The sequence below is a fragment of the Cupressus sempervirens genome, chromosome 1, assembly GCF_028749045.1.
Source record: "Cupressus sempervirens isolate cs-2001-9-10 chromosome 1, ASM2874904v1, whole genome shotgun sequence".
Lineage (NCBI taxonomy): Eukaryota > Viridiplantae > Streptophyta > Pinopsida > Cupressales > Cupressaceae > Cupressus > Cupressus sempervirens.
The window spans coordinates 37,865,821-37,889,725 of record NC_143118.1 but is presented as its reverse complement, the minus strand read 5'-3'; positions in this window follow the sequence as shown (position 1 = coordinate 37,889,725).

Genomic DNA, 23,905 nt, shown 5'->3' with positions numbered 1-23,905 from the left:
TAATTGTATAATTGATAATTGATTTATATCAATCGCTCATGGTTTAAATTAATTGTTTTATTAAGTATATTAAATTTGATTGTTAGATTGGTGGGGGATGTTTGGATTAAAATTATAATTGAAGAATGGTTTTATATTCATTCAAAATGTATAAATGTTCCTCCAAATTCTTTCTCTAAACTTGGAAACGTAAACCGAGACTTTTGCATTTAAATTCAAATTGTAAATTTAGCAAAACTAAAACATGTGTTTGCATTGTGTATTCTTTATGCTATTGTTTTGGGGTTTGGGTTGACTAGTGTTGACTAGTTATAGGACTTCTACGAGAGGCTTGGGAGTTATGTGATTGTGGTGTCATGATGATGTTTAATCTCGATCTTTATAAACCCAACCATGGTTATGTGATGGAATGCTCTATGTATTTGATGTGATTACTGATTGTTATAGTTGAGATTCTTATGTATGAGACACTTGACTTAATCATTATTTTTGGTCATCAATCAGTTATCCTTGGTTATTTTTTAGTCGCCATGATGGGACTGTAATGTGAATTTATTCTTGATGATGTCATGTTGTGACATGTTTTGACTCAACCATTTTTGGAGTCTTCGATCAGTATGATTGAGATATATTTGGTTATTGAGAACCATTGGATACTTTGATTATCAGTGATACTTCAGTTGCCAATAGAGAGCTATTGTGATCATGATTTTCTATGGATGTTTGCTCATGGAGATTTGATGGTTTTATGCATATTTGATGATTTTATTATGGATTATCTTTTGTGATTTTGAGATTTATGATTCCATGAGCATTAGGGTAGGATATCTGCATGTAGTGACGGGAAGTGGCTTGCAATGGGGGCCAGGGCCCTAAGAGGCTGCCAGGGTAACTCATTGTAAGTTGGATTAATAAGTGATAACATTCACACCTAATACTAACTAAATGAACCTAAAAAGATAAGTGTTTTGTTCTTGCCCATGCCTTGAGTGCTTGTACAGGCTAGGATGGGAGTAGTGAGAACGCATGGTTGTGACCTTGCATTCCGTAGTATGCCTCGTCAGTATGAGAGGATACTAGTGGCCGCATGAGATCAGTATGGACCCGTGGAGTTTAGCTAACTGCCAGGGTAACTTGTACGTGATAAATGCGATGACACTTTTCCGCTTGCATAGTAGGTTCCTACATGTCATTGTGTGCCTCTGGGATTAGATGTCGGATTTTGTGTTTGGAACCTTTGAGTTAGTATACTTTTAGGATTCTTGGACTTATAGAGATTTGTGCTATGTATTTTGTTAGCCCGTTTGGAACTTGAGATTATCTCCTCAGCACGGTGGGAGTGGACCACTTAGGTACCACGTGGTCAGGTGGTAGTGTATTTTCCACTCTTATCATTTGAGATTCATTGAGACATCGTGGCTGATGCGTCCTTCGTGATGGTGGATATGTATCCTTTCATTGATGATTAGCATATGTTAGAGGATGTTATCTTATGCTTCTATTTGCATGTTAGATTACTTTCTGCATATGATGTTGTATATATTAGGAGTGACATTCCTACTATGTTAGTACTGATGATCTCTTTGGTGATTTGGAATGTTACGCACGGATGGATGGCTAGGATCCACGATGGTCTAATGATGCTATTAATGGTTGGGAGGAACCGTGCACTTAGTTTATTATGTTGATCTTTATGATGGATGTATTTGTCTTCTATGATGATGTATCATGTGATTATCTTTACTTTGATGTATCATGGATTAGAATAGGACGATGTACCTTATTCTATGTATGTATATTCTTTTGAGCTTGTCATACCCTGTGACATGTACAGTGGATGATTGAGTATTTGAAATGTAATGTATAAACATTGGACTTATCATTATTATTTCATGTGGATGTTGTACTAGATGGATTCATGTGTGTTAGATATTTATAGATGTTATTCAACATTAAGGGATCTTAAAGAATGTAATCTATTATGTATGTTATGTTTACTATCAGATGGACATTACTATTGCTTCCATTATTGTGCAGAAGTTATATGTGGTATTTACTTTCAAAAAAAAAATGCTAACAAACTTAGTGAAATTCTAGGTTAATTCTTTGGATCCCTTGGCAGGGCATTACATTCCCTCTTTCTTTTGTTAATGATAGATTGCATTTAATTATGTACATGGGTACCTAACATGGCCTAGTAGCTAGGATCCATCCTGCATTTCATCCTAGTTTTTGTGAACTTAAGTGCATTCCCCTAAGTTGCACTTAAGTGGGGGGAGGGGGGGGGGGGGGGTGTGTTGGTGTAAATAAGCATTTACTATTTACACTTACTTAAGATTACTTAGGTTAATGCATTATTTTAATATTTATTTATTAGTCACCTAGGAGTATGCACACTCTTGTGAGTTGTCATGTTGATAACACAAGAGTTTGCACCTCTTTTATGCACATGGTGTCTACAACATAGGAGTTAGCACACTAATTAAGCACATGGTGTCTACAACATCTCCACTTGAGATACACCTTGTCATTCTTATCCTCTCATCTAGAATGATGGATAAGACGTGTGCTTAGTTGTCATGCTTATCTTATCTCCTAGCTCTTTTTAGAGACATTCTATGTGCTTCTTAAGAGGCCTTTATATATAGGCACTCCTAGTGTGTTTACGCATACAATACAGAGCAATGTATGAGGACATACTTAGATATATTGATCATACTCCTTTTTGGTCTACAATTGTGCTTGTGTTCAAGTTCTACGATCTTGGGTGAATCTTTCCCTAAGGAAAATTCTTACAAGTTTCAAATTGTGGGAAAGCATTGATCGTCGATCTTTGCAAGATCGACGATTACAAATTTTTTTTGGAATCACTACACTTGCCTTTAATATTTTGGGTGCACTTACATAGTCACCTTCCAACTCATTAGACATGTGGACTTCTTAGCAAATTAGCATAAGACATTTGGCATGTGTCCCACCTTAGCATTACCCGACAACATTTGGAACGACTGACCCCACTTGGCCACGTGTTGTCAAGGCACTTCCCCGCTTTCTTTAAAACTCAAACATCTTCATAAAGTGGGAAAGAGCTCACCGTCAATCTTCAAATGATCAATGGTTCTACAAGATTTACTTTGTTTGAAACAAATCATCAACAACATCCAATGAAATTGAGTTAACTTGCCATGTGTTTTGACATTTTTCTGACTATTCTGACACCTTTCCAACTTGGTGGCCCATAATAGAGATGACTTCAACAATTATACGTGTCAATGAGTTGCTTCCCTATATTCACTAAAGTTCAAATAGTTTCAAATTGTGGGAAAGTTCTCATCGTCAATCTTTGAACGATCGACGATGAGGCAAATTCTTTTTAAAAATGATCCAAATCGCCAAATTCATCTAATGAAATAGCTCAAACTTTCCACTGTGTCCTAACAACAATCTAACAATCCTGAATTAATTTGACAAGTCTATCTTTTGTGTCTTATGAAGAAACTGGCATCATCTGTGGTACGTGTCATGTAGGCACTTCCTTGGATTCCATAAAGAGTGTTCACTTTCATATTGTGGTAAAGCATCGACCATTGATCTTACTTTGATCAACGGTTTGACAAGATAGACCACATCGAGGTTAAAACATCTTAAAAAGAACGCTAGCGAGTCAATTTGAGGTTAAAACCATGGTTTAAAACAAAGGTTAATGGTAAAAATGATTTTCGAGAAAGTATTTCAAAAATAAACACAGAGAAAATGGAAAAATATTTTCTAAAGAGAAAAGCTTCCCACATATTTTCAAAATAAACCAATGCTCTCCTATTTTTTGAAAACTAGGGCATAAAAATTAAGGGTTTCATGAAACTTTAGGTTTTTATCTAGGGAAAACAGTTTTAACATACACTCCCTCTAAATTCATGAATTAACTAGTTTTTCACTATGAAATGCAACAAATTTTTGGATGTGAAAAACCAAGCGAATAGAAACAACACCTATCTCATCCATGATGGTCATCTTGCCAAATATAGTGCAAGCACAACATAGAAATTACCATGACTAGGATTAGACACATTCTTTACCTCAAACCACTTGTCTAAAGTAAATTCCACTATAAGTTGTGTTGCTAGAATACAACTCCAATGCATAAAATATATTATCAACCAAGACTCTTTAGTCAACATAGGAAATTGCCAAAATAGTTTCCACACTGAATGGAAATATATGACAACATCTTACCATAACTTAGCATCTTCCAAGTGGGTGCCAACTTCCTAGAAAATAAGGAATATTTCATATCATCATCTGTCGTGTAGGATTGTCACCTCACCAAGAGATCCCACAAAGTGAATGACAACATATGAAGTTGATAACTTGAGATAAATCAATAAATTATATAAATTTTAAGACTCTAAGATTGAGACATCTTAATCCCAACAATTCCAAGCTTATTTCCCCTCTCTACTAGATGAGCATCTTAGGTTCTTAGACAATATTGCTTTAACCTAAAAAGTATTTCCAATTTTTGTTGGAATTACAAGTGGAAAGAGTAAACTTATGTTAAAAATGTCTCAGCATAGATCTTGCGATTTGCACTTACTTTTTTGATGCCAGATCACCTCTATACAATATCTTATTGATCCTTCTCGATCAGATGTCTCAATGTTGTATCCTTTCTTTTATCCTATGTTCTTCTCTAGCTAATTCTACAATTCTCTCTTACTTCTAAGTCACCTTGAATGCTCTACAAACATTCTTGTTCACTCCTCCAATTTGATCAATCACCCATAAAGAATTTAGGGCTTCGTCCTCCTTAAGAAGACTTAGGTGGCTTAGGGTTAGGTATGAATCTATAGCTGAGATTCATCCATTTTGCTACTTAAACCTTCCCTTTTTTCGATTGGTTGAATGTAATTTCATAGGGAATCCAAATGTAGATTTGTCCTTATCTCCAAAATATCAAAATCTATCTTTAGTCAACTCAAAAATGGTTTACATTGTTGTTTGTACCATTACAAACAAATATGTCAAATGTGTCACTTGGCATATGAAGTCTTTGATGCTTAGCATGTACTGCTTTGTATACTATGACTTGGCACCTGCATTACTCGACATCCACTATTTACTCAGCTCTTGAATCACTCAACATGGTCTATCTACTAAGCACCTAAGTGACTTGGCACATGAGTGACTCGACACTCATTGCAACTTAGCATGGTCTAATATTTACATGTTGTGCTCAGCATGTATTACTATTTCGATGTGAACTGAGTAAATGGCTTAAGCGTGTTGACACTCACTTGTCAAAAAAAAATTGAGATCAACAATCTTCCCCTTTGACAAGAGTGTTAAAACACTTGAATATTCATGATCAACCTTAATCCCTCAAGCATAACATATCCATGACTCAACATGTATACAAAATTTCAAATTTTCAAAACTTTGCACTAACTTGTATACCTCAAAATTTTATCTCCCCCTAAATTAATGTGTCTCCCTTGTACCAAAAATATGTGTTCCCTTTGACTTCAATGCGCTATATTTGATACTCTTTCATTTGATATGTTCTTTCTTAGCTAATATCTATATTTGTTTGTTGCTTTCTCTCCAAAAATGCATATCACCTAAATGATATAACTCTACTACTATGCTCCCCCTATATTATTTCTCTCCCTTTTGTTCATACTTCCCCAAATACGTTTCTCATAGTCTCTATCTCCCCTTTGTCTTTATCTCCCCCTTTATTATATCTCCCCCTTTTTGACACTTATGTCAAATGGGTTATACATCTATGGTGTATTTGTCCAAAATGATTTGTGGACATCCATTATTATCCTTAGAGTTGCATCCTAGTTATCACATGCAACATCCAATGTCTTATAATTTGGATTGCAAGCTCTACAACAAGGTGCACTAGATCATATAGAGTAGAAAGATTGGGGTCTTTCTTTAGTAAAGTCTTGACATAGCCTAGCTCCTTATGCATTATCTGCATATGAGGGGTAAGGGTAGCCTGAATATTTTTTAGTTTGGCTCTAATATTAGCCTCATCTACTATTAAGATAGCTAACTGACTTTGTGTCTGAAGCAATGTTCTGAAATGCTTCTCACTCTAAGCCTGGTTTGATGGTAGTCTTGCACCTAATGTAGATTTGACTTTCTAGACTTAGAATGTGACTTCTGGGCTCTTGAGTGAAGAGTGTAGGATTGCATAGTTTTGTGTACAGTGAGAATATATTCTCAAGTACCTTCTTCACATCCTCAACCTTTATTGCCAATGCAACTTGTTGTAGTGCTATCTCACTGGATATTTTCTCATTTACCTTTCCTTGAAACTTCTTCTCAAACCATTGTAAAAGTTTTGCATTTGTATCAAGGTCTTCATTTGTGACCTTTTCCACTATATTAGTTAGTTGTTCTATAAGTGGCTTGGTCTCTTCAGGAGTTGGTAGGCTAAATGCATCTAAAAAGATGTCCTTTATATCTAGGAGTGCTTGCTTCTGCCTATGTTCTCTCCTAAGAATTTCTTGATGCTCTTTCCTCTCTAAGGCTTGTTGTAAAATTCCTATTTGCTCCAATGTCATAGTGTCATAGTCATATTTTGGAATCACGATTTCTTCATCAAAGCTTATGTCTTCATAATGGATTACCTTTTCTACCTTTGATGAGTTGGGGCTTGGCACTGAAATTTGCAATGGAATGACTTCTATGCCTAGCTTCTAAAGAGCTTGTGTAGAAGGAGGGGCAGATGTTGGTAAGGCTACTAGTGCTTGGATGACCACTTGTTCTTTCACCTTTGGTGTATGCTCACTCTTTTTAGGCTTTCCCTGGTCTATTACTATGACAAATGGTTAGCACCTTGTTCCTGTGTTGTAGGTATAGATATATCTATATGTCTTGTTTCCTGCTATTGACTTGTAGTTGTATCTTTTTCTTCTACCTTCTTCTCAATCGTATCAACTTTAACACTTATATCAACCTTGGTGGATGTGTCTACTATTGTTTGAATTAAAGGTTGTACAATGGTCATTGAAGGGATAATTGAATGTGGTTCTTGTGGACTTACCTTCTCCCCTGTGACTTCAGTCATTGCCTTTTGTAATTCTTCTACACTAATTAAAATTGGATTGCTAAATAATTTGGCTTGAAGTGTTAACTGATCCAATATCTTCTTTAGATTTGTTGTAGTAAATGGATTGATGTTTTGAGATAATGCATTAGAAACATCCTTAATAATTATGGTTTCAGAGGTCTTGGTTGTGTCATGGGGAGGACTGACACTCGACACTTGTGTGTCCTGCACACTCTCTTCATCTTGTTGCTGCTCAGTTGTTGCCTTGTCACCATCTTGCTTTTTTGTCTCTTCCCTAACTATATAATCTTTCTTGTCATCATTTTTTTCATCATCCTTATCATTATATTTACCCTTTGAAGGGTAAACTTCTCCTTGCTTTACACTGGTCAGCCCATAGATAAGTTTCCATATTTTAGTTGACTTCTTGACCACATCTTCAATGTTATTTTGAAGAATGTTGAAGGCTCTATATTTAGGTGTAAACCTAACTATATATCTCTTGAAAACCTTAGCAATTTGTCCCTTTGTCAACTCTAGCATCACTTAGGCTAATGTTATTTCCTTGACTTGTTTTTCCAAATTCAAACAGTAATGCCATTTTTGCTCAATAATACCATATAAACCTTTTGGTATTGAGTTGGCAAATTCTAGTGGAGTGTTCTTAAACTTTGACATCATGGCATATAATGCCTCTTCTGCTTGTTTTTTCTCTTCTTTTTCCAATTTATCAAAATCAATAAGTTTCAAACTAGATAAATCTCCATTGCTTTTGATATTTTCACAGAAGTTTTCAAGATCAGATAGAGGATTGTGACTTACCACTTTCATTTGATTCTATCCTTTCTTCATCAGAATCTGGTTGTGTCACATATTTTCTTCTTTGTCTTTTCTATTCTTGTCTTCCTTACTCTATCTACCTTGACTTTTCCTTGGCCTTGTATTTTTTGTTCCTATCCTCATTCTTTCTGTCATTGATTTCTTGAAATCTTCAAAGTAACTTGTCATCACGGTTTTAAAGTTTTCTCCTAACTGTTCAATGTACTCATTGATCTGCACTACAATTAATCTATTTGTTTTCCACCCTACAGTGCCAAAAGAGGGGAATGCATTTTGTACATAAAAGAATATACAAACTATCATGGAACCAAACTTGCATTGTGCACTCTTGATTTTCCTTATAGCTCCAAGGTTCTCCATAAGTTGTTGGAGCTAAAGTTCTGCTAGATCATATGTATGATCTTTCTTTACAATTTTGTAAACAACATCCACAGCTATGTAGGGTACACTATTCAATCTACTGGATTGATAGAATTTATGTGAGATTACCCTTACAACAAAGTTTAGCAATGGATTAGTGATGGTATCTATAGTCATACCTCTCTTATTCTAGACTACTCAAATATTCTTCTCAATTACTTCCTTGGAATCACTTCTGAGTGTCTTTGGTTGATCTAGGGTTGGGTAGTCACTAACCCTATGGGTTATTCTCTTGGTTATTTTGAGTGGACCTCCTTCTAGCCACAAGGAGCCATCATGAATTCGGCTTAGCACAATTCTTATCGACTCAGTTTTAAATACATTCAAAAAATCTAGGGCTCATGTTAAACCCTTTTTCTCAACAATTTTATATTCCTCCTTCAAAACACCATTTTCACACAATCTTTTATATGCACCTCTTATCTCTATGTCACCAATGCTTCCTATCTTGCAATTGTATAATTTCCTCACATCTTGCACCATTATCACATTTGGTAGGATCATTGACAATGCACTAGAAGGGTCTTTTTTATAGGCTATGTTAGGAATGGCTTTAAATACAAGTTGTTTTACTTCATTACTAACTAGCTAAACATTTAAAACTTCTTTCCCTTCCACATTTTTTCAACTAGATGATACCTTGTCAAACTAGGGTTTATGAAAATTAAAACTGCGTAGCTTGGCTTCTGATAAATACCTTGGAAAATCTGTCGAACTGATGATGAATGTCTACACAAATCTTCTGTAATCACTTCTAAAAAATTTGAGGTCACTACTGGCTCTTTTAGCTCTTTCACAATTTCAAAATGATGAAGAAATGAGTTCAAATCAATCATATACCCTTCAAAAACCTTGCATTTAATGCTAAGCGCTTACACAATTGTAAGCTTGACAATAACCATTTTTGGGTTCACTCGACATCCATTGATATTTCCACCACTTGACAGCTACTATGAGTTCGACATCCACTAGATAACATGGCAGCTCGACATCAACTAACATTCCACTTGACATACATAGGAAATGTTTCATGCTCGGCAACATGATAAATTTAAAGATTCAACTTGAATTTTCAACATCTTGCATCTTTATTATGCTAGTGTAGTCTTTTTAGTACTATCTCCTTTGGAACTAATTTGTGATATAACACTTGAATATCAGTTCCACATTCCTCTTATTTGCTTAGTTTGAAGAGGTGTGATCACCTAACCCATTAGGTGAAGTGATCCCTTCTCCATTTGATGTGCTACAAATATCTTTCTTTTTCCATGTCTTGTTCATCTCATCTATGATGTGTTCAACAGCTACCTTACCTTTACGTTTATCAAATTCACAACTTGGTTCCTTTGACCTAGTTGGACAATATTTACTGATGTGACCAGTCTTCAAATAGCTAAAATATGTGGTTTGACTCAATCACCTTTTGTAGCTACCATTGAAGTGTGTCCTAATACAATTCTCAGGAACATGTCCATATTCTTGACAATAATGATAGCTATATATTTTATTATAATCCCAATTATAAAAGTTCCCATTTTTTCTTACCGTTGTTGGCTTGTTTGATGACCACATGGATTTGGATCTGCATTCAAAAGCTCTATGTCCATACTTTTGAAAATTGTGGTAGTAACCTTCAAATATTTATTTATGCATGGTCTTGGTTTTGCATTCATGTGCCTGCTGACCTTGCTTGCTGCACTTATGAAAATGAGTCATGTCCTTAGGCTTGACATTCTAATTTGTATTCTTGCTCCTTCACACATTAGCAATATGTCCTTTCTTACCACAATTATGAGAAGTAGGTTTGGAGTTCTTACCTTTGATGTTCCTTTCTTCAACAATTTTGGATGATTCTTCTTCTTCAGTGCTTGTTTAGCCTAGTCCTGATGTATCATTGTTGGATCTAGGGGATCTCAATAATTGCTCAAAGTATTTGATGGTTTCATTTGGCTTGTTGAGACTTTCAACAAGTTCCTTCTCTCTTTTTAGGTCATTCTACAATTGTTCATTTTGTAACTTTAATGTAGTTATTTCAATGTCCTTGACATTCAATTCATAGTTGGCATTCATCATTCGGCTTAGAGTATCCAATTACATGTTGGAGATCTTGGTTAGCTATGTTGACTTCTCTTCCAATCTATTGGCTAGAATTCTTTTGTCTTCTTCAATCATGGCTTTGTCTTCTATAGCTTTCTTCTTTTGTTTAGTCACCTCACATAGTAGTATAGCTTGTGATTCTTGCTCTAGCTTGAGATTTATGATCTCCTCAGCTTGGGTTCTGTTATTTCCATTAGATCTACAACTGCCACATCAAATTCATTGGAGTCACCATCTACAAATAGCTTGGTAGTATCTATCTCTTTGTATAGTGTGTCATTCTCCACAATAGAAATCTCTTTCCTTCTCTTCAAGGATTTCTTTAGTTCCTCTCTTGCCTCATTCAGTTGATGTAGTATAAGGTGTATTTCAATCTCCTAGTTTTCAATAGTCTTTCCCAACTTGTAGACTTCCTTTTCAAGATCTTTCCTCAAAGCTGCAAAGCTTCTCTTTTAGAGAACAAGGCTCTAATACCAATTGTTGGAATTACAAGTGGAAAGAGTAAACTTCTATTAAAATGTCTTAGCATAGATCTTGTGATTGGCACTTGCTTGCCTGATGACATACCACGTCTATACAATATTTTATTGATCCTTTTCTATCAGATGTCTTAATGTTTTATCATTTCTTCTATCCTCTGTTCTTCTTTAACTGATTCTGCAATTCACTTTTACTTCTAAGTCACCTTGAATGCTTTGCAAACTATCCTGTTTGCTCCTCCAATTCAATCAATTACCCATAAAGAGTTTAGGGCTTCGTCCTTCTTAAGAAGACTTAGGTGGCTTAGGGTCAGGTATGAATCTACGACTGAGATTCATCCATTTTTTTGCTTAAACCTTCCCTTTTCTAATTGGTTGCATGTAATTTCATAGGGAATCCAAATGTAGATTCGTCCTTATCTCCAAAATATTGAAATCTATCTTTAAGTCAGCTCAAAAATGGGTTATATAGTTGTTTGTGCCATTACAAACAAATATGTCAAAATTGTGTCACTCGCAATATGAAGTCTCTGATGCTCGGCATGCACTATTCTATATACTATGACTTGAAGCCTGCATTACTCGACATCCACTATTTACTTGGCTCTTGAATCACTCAGCATGATCTATCTACTTGGCACTTGAGTGACTCGGCACATGAGTGACTCAGTACTCATTGCAACTCGACATGGTCTAATATTTACATGTTGTGCTCAACATGTATTACTAGTTTGGCATGAACTGAGTAAATGGCTTAAGTGTGTTGACACTCACTTGTCAAAACCAATCTAAGATCAACAATTTCTTGTACCAGTCTATTGTTTTTAGGACAAACCTTGTTCATATTGTTTCTTTCCACATAGTTGGTTACTTGTTGTGAACCTATTGTAGATCACTCCTCTATGCTCGTGAAACTTAATTATGCCTTTTTGAAGAGCTATCCTTCTCCTTATTCAAGGCATGTTCATTTCCTAACATATCAAGTAAAGTGTGGTTTTTGGCTTTTGCAAGGTTTGTGTGATTTGTAGGCTTTATGTGGCCTTGGAGACATCTTCTTGGATCACGTATAGACCTATCTTGGTGCTCATGGATGTTAACTTTCTTATTTGTAAGGTCATTGATTTTCCCTTGGGGCAGGACCTATATTTTGTAATAAATGTCTCTGTCAAACTAACATGTGGTCTTGATGAATATAAATTGAGATCTAGGATGAGTTTGAGTGACATTAAGTTAGGGAGAAGGAATATATAAGATATTGGCTTTATAAGCTCGAGCTTGTAAACTCATTGATTGAATTCAATTGTATATGGTTGCAACCAAGTAGGCCTTATGACTAGCATATTATAGTGGAATTATCTCATCATATTTGTATTTGAATCAATATAATTTTTTATTTCTTCCATATTTGTGTTGGCTTCCATGTATAACTCTAGTAAGGTGCATCCTACCTTGTGTTAGGTGGTATCAGAGAGAAGGTTTCTTTCCTTGTGAAGTATTGTGGTGGTGGAGAACCTTATTTAGATCGATTGTAGGGTGATAGATCTATTTTTTTAACATATAACTTGCAAAGGGTTACATTTCTTGTAGGAACTATTATCAAAATGGTTTGAGGTAGAGGAAATTCAGATAATATCATCATGGACATGTTGAGACAAATTGCGGAAAGACTTTAAGTTGTTGAGATAGCTCAAGGAAGAGGAGTACGTCTTGATGATGTTAGTGATGAAGAAGAAGTGATTGCACCTAATCCCAAACCTAAAGCAGAATAAGATGAGGAGAGGTTCTTAAGAGCTTTGACCAGAGAAAACTCCACACCTTCTTTTGATCCTTCAAGTTATTGTGTAAAGCTTGATACAAATACTTTTTTGGATTGGATCTTGGAGATAAAGAAGTATTTAGATTATGAAAGTGCCCCTAATGATAGGAATGTGAGGATAAAAACCACTAAATTTAGAGGACATGCTTCTTTTCGATGGAAATGCTTACAAACTAATAGGCAAAAAGAATTACATGTTAAAATATTTGGAATAATTGGGGGGGTTGGTGAATCAATAATCCTCAAGTTCAGATGTACAAATCAAAAACTTAAAACTACAACAAACTTTGTTAGTGTAGTTTTTTATTTTTCCTATTTTGCTAGGTTCTTCCTACACTTTTAATAATCTCGCTTAGGTTAATAAAGCATGTCTTATTAGGTGAATGGATGTGAGGTGTCACCTTCCTACATGTGAGCATCTATTAGCTATCTTGGGAAGATACTGTGCTATCTTTAGTCTGATAGATGGTTGCTCCTCATTGGTTGGTGTTGCCACCTCCTCCCTCTTTCTAGCCTATATAAGCATGCTAGCTGGCTTGTATTTGCATCTCTTGTTTTTGCATCCTCATAATGCTATTTTGCTTCTAGCATTTGCTTTACTCTCTTGGAGACTAACTCTATGTTGCTATTTTGATTTTGTATCATTTGCATTCATAGTTTAGATATTTACTCTTTGCACTAGTTTTCTGGGTTGTTAATCTTTTCAGATTCTAACATGGTATCAGAGCTTTTGTATGTGCAAGAGTAGATTTTAGTTTCCTTTTTTGAGAGATTCAGGGGGGCTAATAAATTTTATTGTAGTTTTTGAAAAATGAAGTATGCTCTTCTCTTACATCTTTGGATGATCTTGAGAATCAGAAAAGTTTTGACAAAAATGATTTTTCTCTGGGGTTTCAATCTCAAATCTGACAACCAACTTGCATATTTGGAGTTTTCAATTAGTATTGCAAGTTCCAGCATGCCATTAATGGACTTAGGAAGCTGATCCAGCATTTTCATGTCATATTTTGGTTGCTGGGGTCGTTTCTTGATTTTTGGAGCCGTTTTTTACTGTTAAAGGCATATGATTTACACTATAACAACATCTTCTATACATCAGCAAGGAAAACACTTTCTGGGTTTTGTTCGCAACCCCGAAAAACCATCTGGGTATCTTTTAGATTTTGCATGCAAATGTATATTTTTTAGAATCGAGCATGAAAGGCTACAACCATACCCCTCTCCGTTGGCAGTCGCAGATTTGAATGCAGTTTTCAAATGTCTCGTTCTTTCTCATACGGACTCTGATTTTGATGATTCTTATTATGAACTTGGCTATTTTTTTGTGCTCTATCCACTAGTGGAGTTGCTTTTTGATTTTCAAGCATGAATTCTTCAAAAATTACAGATTCTCAACCGTGACTGTGCACAGTTTCCATTTTGGAAACTTCGGAGGATCATAACTTTCTCATACGACCTCGTATCGAGGCGATTCTTTTTTTGAAAGTGCATGATTTTTTGAGTAGATCGTAGTGGTGCTATTTGTTTCTTTGATTATTGTGCCCAAGTTTCACTTTTAGCATATGCTCTTCATGAGGGTTTGTAATGCATTGAAATCAAGACCACTAAGTATTTCTTTCTAGTGGTAGTTGTAAACGCACTAAAATAAAGTGCCAAATTATATTTCTTTTGGGGGGGGGGGGAGCATTATCGTGGCTGGGTTCTCTTCTTTTTAGCATTTCTTTGCATTTCTTCATCATGGATCAAACAAATATGCCCATCCTAACTCCATACAATTAATTTGAGTGGAAATCATGCATGACAATTCACTTAAGGAAAGCTGGATTAAATAGGATAACTATGGGACTTGAAACTGAACCTGCTAAAGATGAAGACAAGCCTAAGTGGTTTAACAAATGTGATGAGGCATATGGAACATTGTGTTTGTCTGTTTCTCCTGACTTACTATTTCACATTGAGTCTTTGAAAACACCAAATGAAGTATGGACAAAGCTAGAAACATTATTTGGCACACAAGATTCAATGAGGGGTCATATGTTGGAAAATAAATTAATTAGTTTGAGTCCAGGCAATTTCAACACAATCCAAGATTTCTTCAACAAATTGAAATCACTAAGGTTGTAGTTAAAACAATGTAGAATTAAAAAGAAAGATGAACAACTGATTCTTAGTATTCTCTCTAAGCTAAGTTCAGAATATTCTGTGTTTGTCTCTACCTTCTATGCTACTAAGGGTGCACTTGGTACTCAATTCACCATGCCATCTCTAGATGATTTTGCTGTCAATCTCACTCAAGAACAGGACAAGCTAATCCAGATGGGCACTCTTAAGTCCTCTAAGTCACATGCCTTAGCAACCAACCAAGGCACAAAAGAACAAAAAGGACAAAGTAGTAACAACAATAGTAAGGATGAGAAACAAAATAATAGTGAGGAAAAGAAGGATCAGATACCAATTGCTTCAAAAGCAACTATTGATACCTCATCCTCTAAGGGCGATAAGCCTAAGAAAGAAAAGGTTAAATGTGCCTATTATAAAAGACCCGGTCATGATGAACATAAATGTTTGAAGAAACAAATTGATCACTTGACATACATTCTTGAGAAGAATAATATTAGTGTTCCTGAGTCTATCAAACAAAGTTCTAATGAAGAGTCTAACAAGGCAAAAGAAAACAACAAGGGGAAAGGAAAGGGCAAAGCTCTTGTTGTAAATGCTTCCTCACCATCCACTTGGGTTCTTGATTCGGGTGCTTCGCACCACATGGCTTCATCTAAGGAAGAACTTGCATCCTTGGAGCCATGTAATATGCCTTCTATTTTGATGGGTGATGACACTCCTATTGAGGTGTGTGGGAGAGGGTCTATTTATGTGGGGGATGGCACATTCCATAATGTTCTTTGTGTACCCTCATTATCAACTAATCTCCTATTAATATACCAAATCACTCACACAGGTTTAGGCAAGCGGGTTGAGTTCACTCCTGATTCAGTGGAGATACGTAAGTTGCATAGTGATTCTGTAGTTGCAGTTGGGAGAGCAGATCATCAGTCACGGCTCTATCTATTTTCTCACTTTGTTCCTGATCCTCCTTCATCTATTTTTCTCACTCACTCTAATGATGTGAGTAAATTATGGCATGAGTGGTTTGGCCATCTTAACTTTCGCTATTTGCATCAGCTCAACCAGCAGAGCATGGTCACAGGGTTGCCTTCGGTTCAATTCTCAGGAGGTGTTTGCCAAGGTTGCATTCTTGGTAAGCATCCTAAGGAAAAGTTTGACAAAAGTAAGGCATGGAGAGCTTCACAGATACTAGAGTTAGTTCACAGTGATTTGGCTGGTCCATTTCAACATCCTTCTTTCAGCAGGGCCCGATATGTCATCACATTCATTGATGACCTTTCTCGATATACATGGGTGTACTTTCTCAAATAGAAGTTAGAGGTATTTGATCATTTTCAAGACTTCAAAAATTTTGTAGAAAAGCAATCTGGGAAAGCCATCAAGGTTTTGCGCACAGACAATGGTGGTGAGTATGTCAATTGAAAGATTTTGCACTTCAGAGGGGATTGATTTACAGCATTTAGTTCCATACAATCCTCAGCAAAATGGTGTTGCAAAACAGAAGAATAGATCCTTGAAGGAAATGGCAAACTGTATGATTCACTCTAGATCTCTTGCACCACAGTATTGGGTAGAAGCCATTAATTGTGCTTGTTATATCCAAAATCGTGTTCCTTACCAAGCCTTGAAGGGAGTTACTCCTTTTGAAGCTTAGAGCGGTTGGAAACCATTAGTTAAGCACTTTTGAGTTTTTGGCTCCCCTGCATGGGCCCACATTCCTACAGAGAAATGTAAGGCCTTGGATCCACAAAGCAGACCTTGCATATTTGTAGGTTATCCTGATGGTGTGAAGGGTTATCGATTGCTCCACCCTACTACACATGAGTTATTCATTGAGAGGAGTGTTCAGTTTGAGGAGGGATCCTGAAGCTCACTTTCTATCACTTCTCCAACTCCTTCTACCTTGACATTAGAGTCACTTGGAATACATGACAGATCTTCTGATGAGTCAGATTCACCTGAACAGTCTTCTACCTCTACTTATGATGCAGAAAGTGATTCAAAGAACTCACCTCCTTCCTCTCCTAGTCATCATTCAGAGGTTAATGATTCCCCTCCAGATTCTCCATCTTCTTGCCCACTTTGGGCTAGACAGACCTTGCAGTCTGCAAGTGATTGGGTTAGGGATCCATCAGACACCAGGCAAACTTGTTCACAATTCCAGGATGCTCCACATGTCTTCATGAGGCTTCTGGTATTTTTGAGTGGGATATAGCTATGCAAGAAGAGTATAGTTCCTTGATGAGGAACCACACTTGGGATCTTGTCTCTCTTCCTAAAGGAAGAAAACTTGTTCGATGTAAGTGGATCTATCGGACAAAATTTACAGCAGATGGGTCAGTTGACAAACACAAGGCTCGCTTGGTCGCCAAAGGATTCTCCTAGGTTCCTAGGATTGACTACTCTGAGACTTTTGCACCAGTTGTCCGAATGAATTCCATTCAAATTGTTCTTGCCATTGTTGTAGCTAATCGTTGGGAAGTACATCAGATGGATGTGAAGAGTGCTTTTCTTCATGGTGACCTTCATGAGGAGATCTACATGGAGCAGCCACAGGGCTTCCTTTAGGATTCTTCACTTGTGTGTCGTCTTTGAAAGTCTCTCTATGGCCTCAAACAAGATCCTCGGGCCTGGTATGCCAAGATGGACTCCTTCCTTCTATCAGTTGGGTTCACTCAGTGCCATTCTGATCCTAATGTCTACATTTTGCAACAAGGTGATTCACTTCTATTTTTGGTTTTTTATGTTGATGACTTGCTGATCACAGGAAGTTCTTTACCCACCATTAAGGCTGTTAAAGTGGCCCTTCAGGACAGTTTTTTGATGACTGACTTGGGCTTGTTGCATTACTTTCTCAAGATTGAGATCCTTCAGTCTCCTTCTAGGATCACCATCACACAATCCAAGTATGCTCTAGATTTACTCTCGAGGTTTCATATGGCTGACTATAAGCTTGCTCCAACTCCCTTCCTTTCTGGAGTCAAACTTGAGGCTCAATGTTCTTCTCCACTTGTTGATGGCACTTTGTACCGCCAACTTGTTGGGAGTCTCATTTATCTGACTCATACGAGACTTGACATCTCCTATGCTGTAGGCATGGTCTCTTGATTCATGTAGGAACCCCATGAGTTACACTGGAAAGCAACCAAGCAGATCCTTCACTACATTCAGGGTTCTCATAGTTGTGGGATTCACTACGCAGCAGGTATTGAGCTTGATTTGGTGGGCTACACAGATTCAGATTGGGCAGGTGATTTTGAGGATCGCAAGTCTACTTCAGGGTATAGCTTCTCACTTGGGTCAGGTCCTATTTGTTGGTTGAGCAAAAAGCAGTCTACTATTGCTCTGTCTTCTACTGAGGCTAAGTATCGAGGGGCTGCAAATGTCGCCACTGAGGCCATTTGGCTTCAACATCTTCTCAATGAGTTTGGTATCCAGATCAGACGGCCATCAGTCATATTTTGTGACAACCAGAGTGCCATTCAGATCTCATGGAATCCAGTTCATCATCAACGGACCAAACAAATAGAGGTCCACATGCACTACATCCGGGAGCTCATCCATGGTCATGTCATTGACCTTCTCTATTGTCTGACTTCTGAGAAAGTTGCTGATATCTTCACCAAACCCTTCACTGAGAGAAAGTTCCTTCATTTGCGAGCTTTGCTAGGGGTGCAGGATGCTTCATCTTTTGGGGGGGGCCTCTTCCTCTCACTCAGAGTCCTCACTTTTTTTGTGTGGGGGGGTCTCTTTTCTCTCTCTTTTCAGAAATCTTATGTACATGGGTACCTCATCAGGCTTGACTTGTTGGGACCCATTTCTACATCCACCTAAGCTTCGCTTCTGGGGGGGTGTTAGTGTAATTTTTTATTTTTCCTATTTTGCTAGGTTCTTCCTACACTTTTAATAATATCACTTAGGTTAATAAAGCATGTCTTATTAGGTGAATGGTTGTGAGGTGTCACCTTCCTACATGTGAGCATCCATTAGCTATCTTGGGAAGATACTTTGCTATCTTTAGTCCGATAGATGGTTTCTCCTCATTGGTTGGTGTTGCCACCTCCTCCCTCTTCCTAGCCTATATAAGCATGCTACCTGGCTTGTATTTGCATCTCTTGTTTTTGCATCCTCGTAATGCTATTTTGCTTCTAGCATTTGCTTTACTCTCTTGGAGACTAACTTTGTGTTGCTATTTTGATTTTGTATCATTTGCATTCATAGTTTAGATATTTACTCTTTGCACTAGTTTTCTGGGTTGTTAATCTTTTCAGATTCTAACAAACTTAACCCAATAATTCAATGATTAAAGTTGTTCACTACAATTCATTCCATTTTAGCTCATTGTTCTTTATATGTCGACTTGCAAAAGCTTATCACAATCAACAATAAACTTAAAGTTAAAATCAATAAGTTTCATAAACACATAAAAAATGTCCACACAATGTTTGACACCAAGATTTAACATGGAAACCAAATTTATAAAAATACTCCAATAAAATACCAATTTTTTACTCTTTTAAAGTGAGCTCTATTAGAATCCAACCATGTTAAAGGTTACAAAGCACATTGTTAGGTGTGATCCTATTAAAGGATTTAATGACCCTGTTAGAAGTTTCATTATTAGAGTATTGTAGGCCATTCCATTAGAATGTCACCTTGATTAAAGCATTTGCAAATGACTATTAGGTCAACCTTATCAAAAAGATTTTTACAACTGCCATAATGGTTAGAAAGTAATAGTAAAATATTGATCTGATAACATACAACTCACTTTGCAAGTTCAGATCTTTGTTAAGCTCAAACCTAGTTCATTGACTAGACTCCATCATTCTCGTCATCTCAAATCTTCTTGGAAACTCTTCAAGAAATCCCCCACCTTAAAAAATTCACACTTCTCCTTGCAAGTTTGTTCACCACTTGTGATTTGTCTTTGCAAGTTTCTAGTCCAACAAACCTCTATGATCTTTTGTTACTTAATCACAATCGTAGATCATAGGGTTTACGATTAGATCTAGAACATTCAATGAATCTATCCATCTTTGTATTCTTCTTCTTATTCTCAATACTTCTAGAAACATCTTCTTAAATCTTAGCCTTTAATTGCTCAACTAATCTTTTCCTGTAATTAAATTAATGCAACTCATCAATCCTTGTCATCAACATGTTTTGTTTTTTCCAAGATTTCAACATTATCAACCACAAATCTTGATTCTTCCATAAACTATTCCTTTTTGACACTCAGTCATCACTGTGTTATTTTTCTCAGTCTTCACTAGATCACTCATTCAATACTAAATTATCTCACTTGGTTGCCACTATTCAACTCGGTTGATACTATCATTTGGTAATCTCTATCACTTGGAAATCACTGATACTTGGCCAATACTATTATGCTCGGTAATGCTTAAGTTCCTTAATCTTCTACTTTAACTCCTTCATGGACCATATAACATTAATACTCAATCAAGCTTATCATTATGACTTGTTTCAACTCTAACCTTCATCCAATTGTCTCCTTCACTTCATGTATTTATTGAACAACATTAGTTTGTCAAGAACTAACTTTTCAAGTGCCCATCATAATTGCATCTCACTTACACATCTCAACTCAACCTTTCACTAGGTCATTTCATGATTTTTTCTTTTCAAGTCCTCTTCATCAATTAATAGATATTGCACTCTATAGTGTTAGTAAAATGTCTCTCCACTAGGTTTGACCTTGGCCTTACCAATAGGTTTGACATCAATGAAAATATAACAATTGTTCCAATCAGGCTCTCAACAATTGTAGCTCCAATAATCTCCCTCTTTGGCATTTATGGAAACACCTTTCCAATATAACAAGATATACAACATCTTCAAGTTACCATGCAATCCAAAAAGTAACACAACACCTTCAGTATTTAACTACATTGCTTTGTTTGTGTTTATGTTCTCTCTCTTTTGTTTTCATTCTAATTCTCATCCATGTAGTCTCATGATGCTTGGTCTCTATTAAAATTTAGTCTTTATCTCCCTCTATATATGGTAACTTATGCATTCTCTCCCTCTTACTTTATGTCTTAATGATCTCCATCTTCATTCTATATCTTGTGAATTGCCTAGAGTCTTAATAATCACCCTCTTTGACAACAATGTCAAAGACATCTCAGTCACTATAAAAACATAAGATACATTGTCATACATCTTATTCATGTAAATACCATCATTCTCACTTGTATATTTTCTCCTTCTATCATCAGGTTCATCTTCAAGATCATCTCTTCACGTCATTTCATACCTTTAGATGGATCCTAAAGTGTGATCTTTTCCATTGATGTGTATGATATTTTGATAATAACATTTGATGCAATGCCACATGTCTTATTAGTTAGCTTTAGAGAGGGTAATGGCCCCTAACTTGTCTTTCAAGTACTCATGTGCTTCCTTAGATAATGCCTTAGTGAATATGTCAACTATCTATTCCTTAGTGTTAACATATTCAAGTCTCACTTCTCTGTCTTGTATTAGCTCTCTCAAGTAATGATTCTTTATTTCAATATTTTTTGTCTTAGTATGTATCACAAGAATCTTTGAAATTTTTATAGCACATGTATTGTCAAAATAGATTACTATAGAATCGCTAATCTCTTCCTCCATACTTTTCAACAATTGCTTGATCCAAACAATGCTAGAATAATTTACTACTACAACAACATACTCAACTTCTATTGTGGATTGAGAAATGTACTCCTACTTCTTGATTTTCCATGAAATCATTCTCTTTCCAAGAAAGAAAGCACCTCCACTAGTGCTATTTTTGTCATCAACATTTCCAACCCAATCTACATTAGTATAAAATTTTAGCTCAAATTTATCATTCTTCTTAGACCATAGGCCATAGTCTTCTATTCCTTTCAAATATCTCAATATCCTTTTCATAGCCATCATATGATTCTCCTTAAGCTTAGCAAAAAATATTTTTAACTATTCCATCTGCTAATGTAATGTCAAGTCTGCTATGAACTACATACTACAATTTTCCAATCATTGACCTACACAATTTCTGGTTCACCTCTTTAGTATCATCATTCTTTGAAAGTTTATGTCCAATATCCATAGGAGTTCCAACTGATCTTGAATCTTCCATATGAAAATATTTTAGTATCTCCTTGATATATTTTTATTTTTTAATGTAGATACCTTTCTTCATCTGGTATGCTTGTAGGCCAACAAAGAGTTTAATCTCTCCAAACATAGACATTTCAAACTCTTTCTTCATTTCACCAACAAATGATTTATACAATCCATCCTTTCCTCCAAATATGATATCATCCACAAAAATCTCAGCTAACACTATCTTGCTCTTGGATTCACTTTTCAAGTATTTATTGTTGTTGTCATTTGTTCTTGCAAAACCAATTCTTACCAAGTATGCATGCAATCTCTTATACCATGTTCTAGGAGCTTGTTTCAAACCATACAAATCTTTATGCAACTTGCATACCATGTTCTTCTTGCTAGGCTCAATAAAACCTTCAACTTGCTCAATGTAGGCTTCCACTTCAAGTATACCATTCAAAAATGCAAACTTCACATCCTTTGATAAACTTTGAAACTTTTGTAAGCAACATATGCAAGCATAGTCCTTACTCCTTCCAACCTTGCAATTGGAGCAAAAGTTTCTCTGTAGTCAATTCCTTCTCCTTGAGCATATCCTTTACAAACCAATCTTTCGTTATTCCTTGTGACTTCACCTTTTTCATTCAGCTTGTTCCTGAATACCCACTTTGTTCCAATCACATTCTTGTATTTTGGTCTAGGTACTAGTGTCCATGTTTTTTTCTTTTAGATTTTCTCAATCTCTTCATTCATGGTTGCAATTCAATCTTCATTCTCAAACGTATCCTTGACTAATCTAGGCTCATACTTACATAATAAGGATGTATCTTTGATAATCCCTAAGGGAATAGATTAAGAAATAGGACCAAAAAAATGATGAATAGATTTATTTCCCTAGAAATATCATGAGGAAGAAATGTTAGAAAATAGATCCTTCAAAAATCATTAATAATTAAATTAAAATTTTTGTTAACTATCATTAATAATTAAATTTTTTTTTTAAATTAATTCCTATAATAACTACTAATCACCTTATCCCTTATTTTAATTCTTTCAAATGTTAAGAACAATAATGAATCATGGTTATTTTAAAGCTAACAGAGTATCTAGAATATCATAAAATTATTTGTGTAATGTTTTAAAACATTATAAAATGGAAAGGGGAGGGTCGACTAGTCAAAAGTCATGGCTCTCTAGATAGGTAGACTCTCGTATAATTAAGTGAACATGATAGGACAAAATGGGGCATTGAAGAGGAATCGAAGCACAATATCAAAGGATAAGAGAGAAATATACACCTCAATATGAGAAGGAAAGACAAAAATCACTACAGACAAGGAACAATACAAGGAGTGTAATATGTGCAATATTGACCAAAGCTAGCCTCCAACATAGTACCAAACATAGTATGGAAGGAAGACGTGGAAATCATTTCAGAAAAGATGAAAAACATAATCACTCTCAGCCAAGTGTCAGCATTCCAGCCTTGACAATCAAAATTTAGGCAAGACATCATACTAACGAGCATCAGTAGATACACAGGAGTTGGTCGAGAGGAGTCTTCAAACACCTATATAAGTGTAAGGACATAAAGTGCCCTTTTGTAATAGTCTTCATCACAACAATCATGTATAAGGTGAAGTCACAAAGATATCTACAATCAAGAGAGAAGGAATAGAGTTACTATTGAAGTTGTCAAGTTTCCATTCTTCTGCTGCAATACTTCCACAACCGCAAGATAGATAAAGATAGGTTGCAAAAATCATCAATTGCTACCTCTCAAAAATTTAGGAAACCTCCCAATTGAATTAGATTAATTTAACTAAGCCGGGGTTAGAGACATATCAAATTGGGAACCAGATTGACAAATAAAGATCATAAGAACTCTAAATTCAAAAAAAAAAGAATTAAGGCAGAAGTCATCTCTGAAGGTTAGTATATTGAATAGTATAGACATATGCA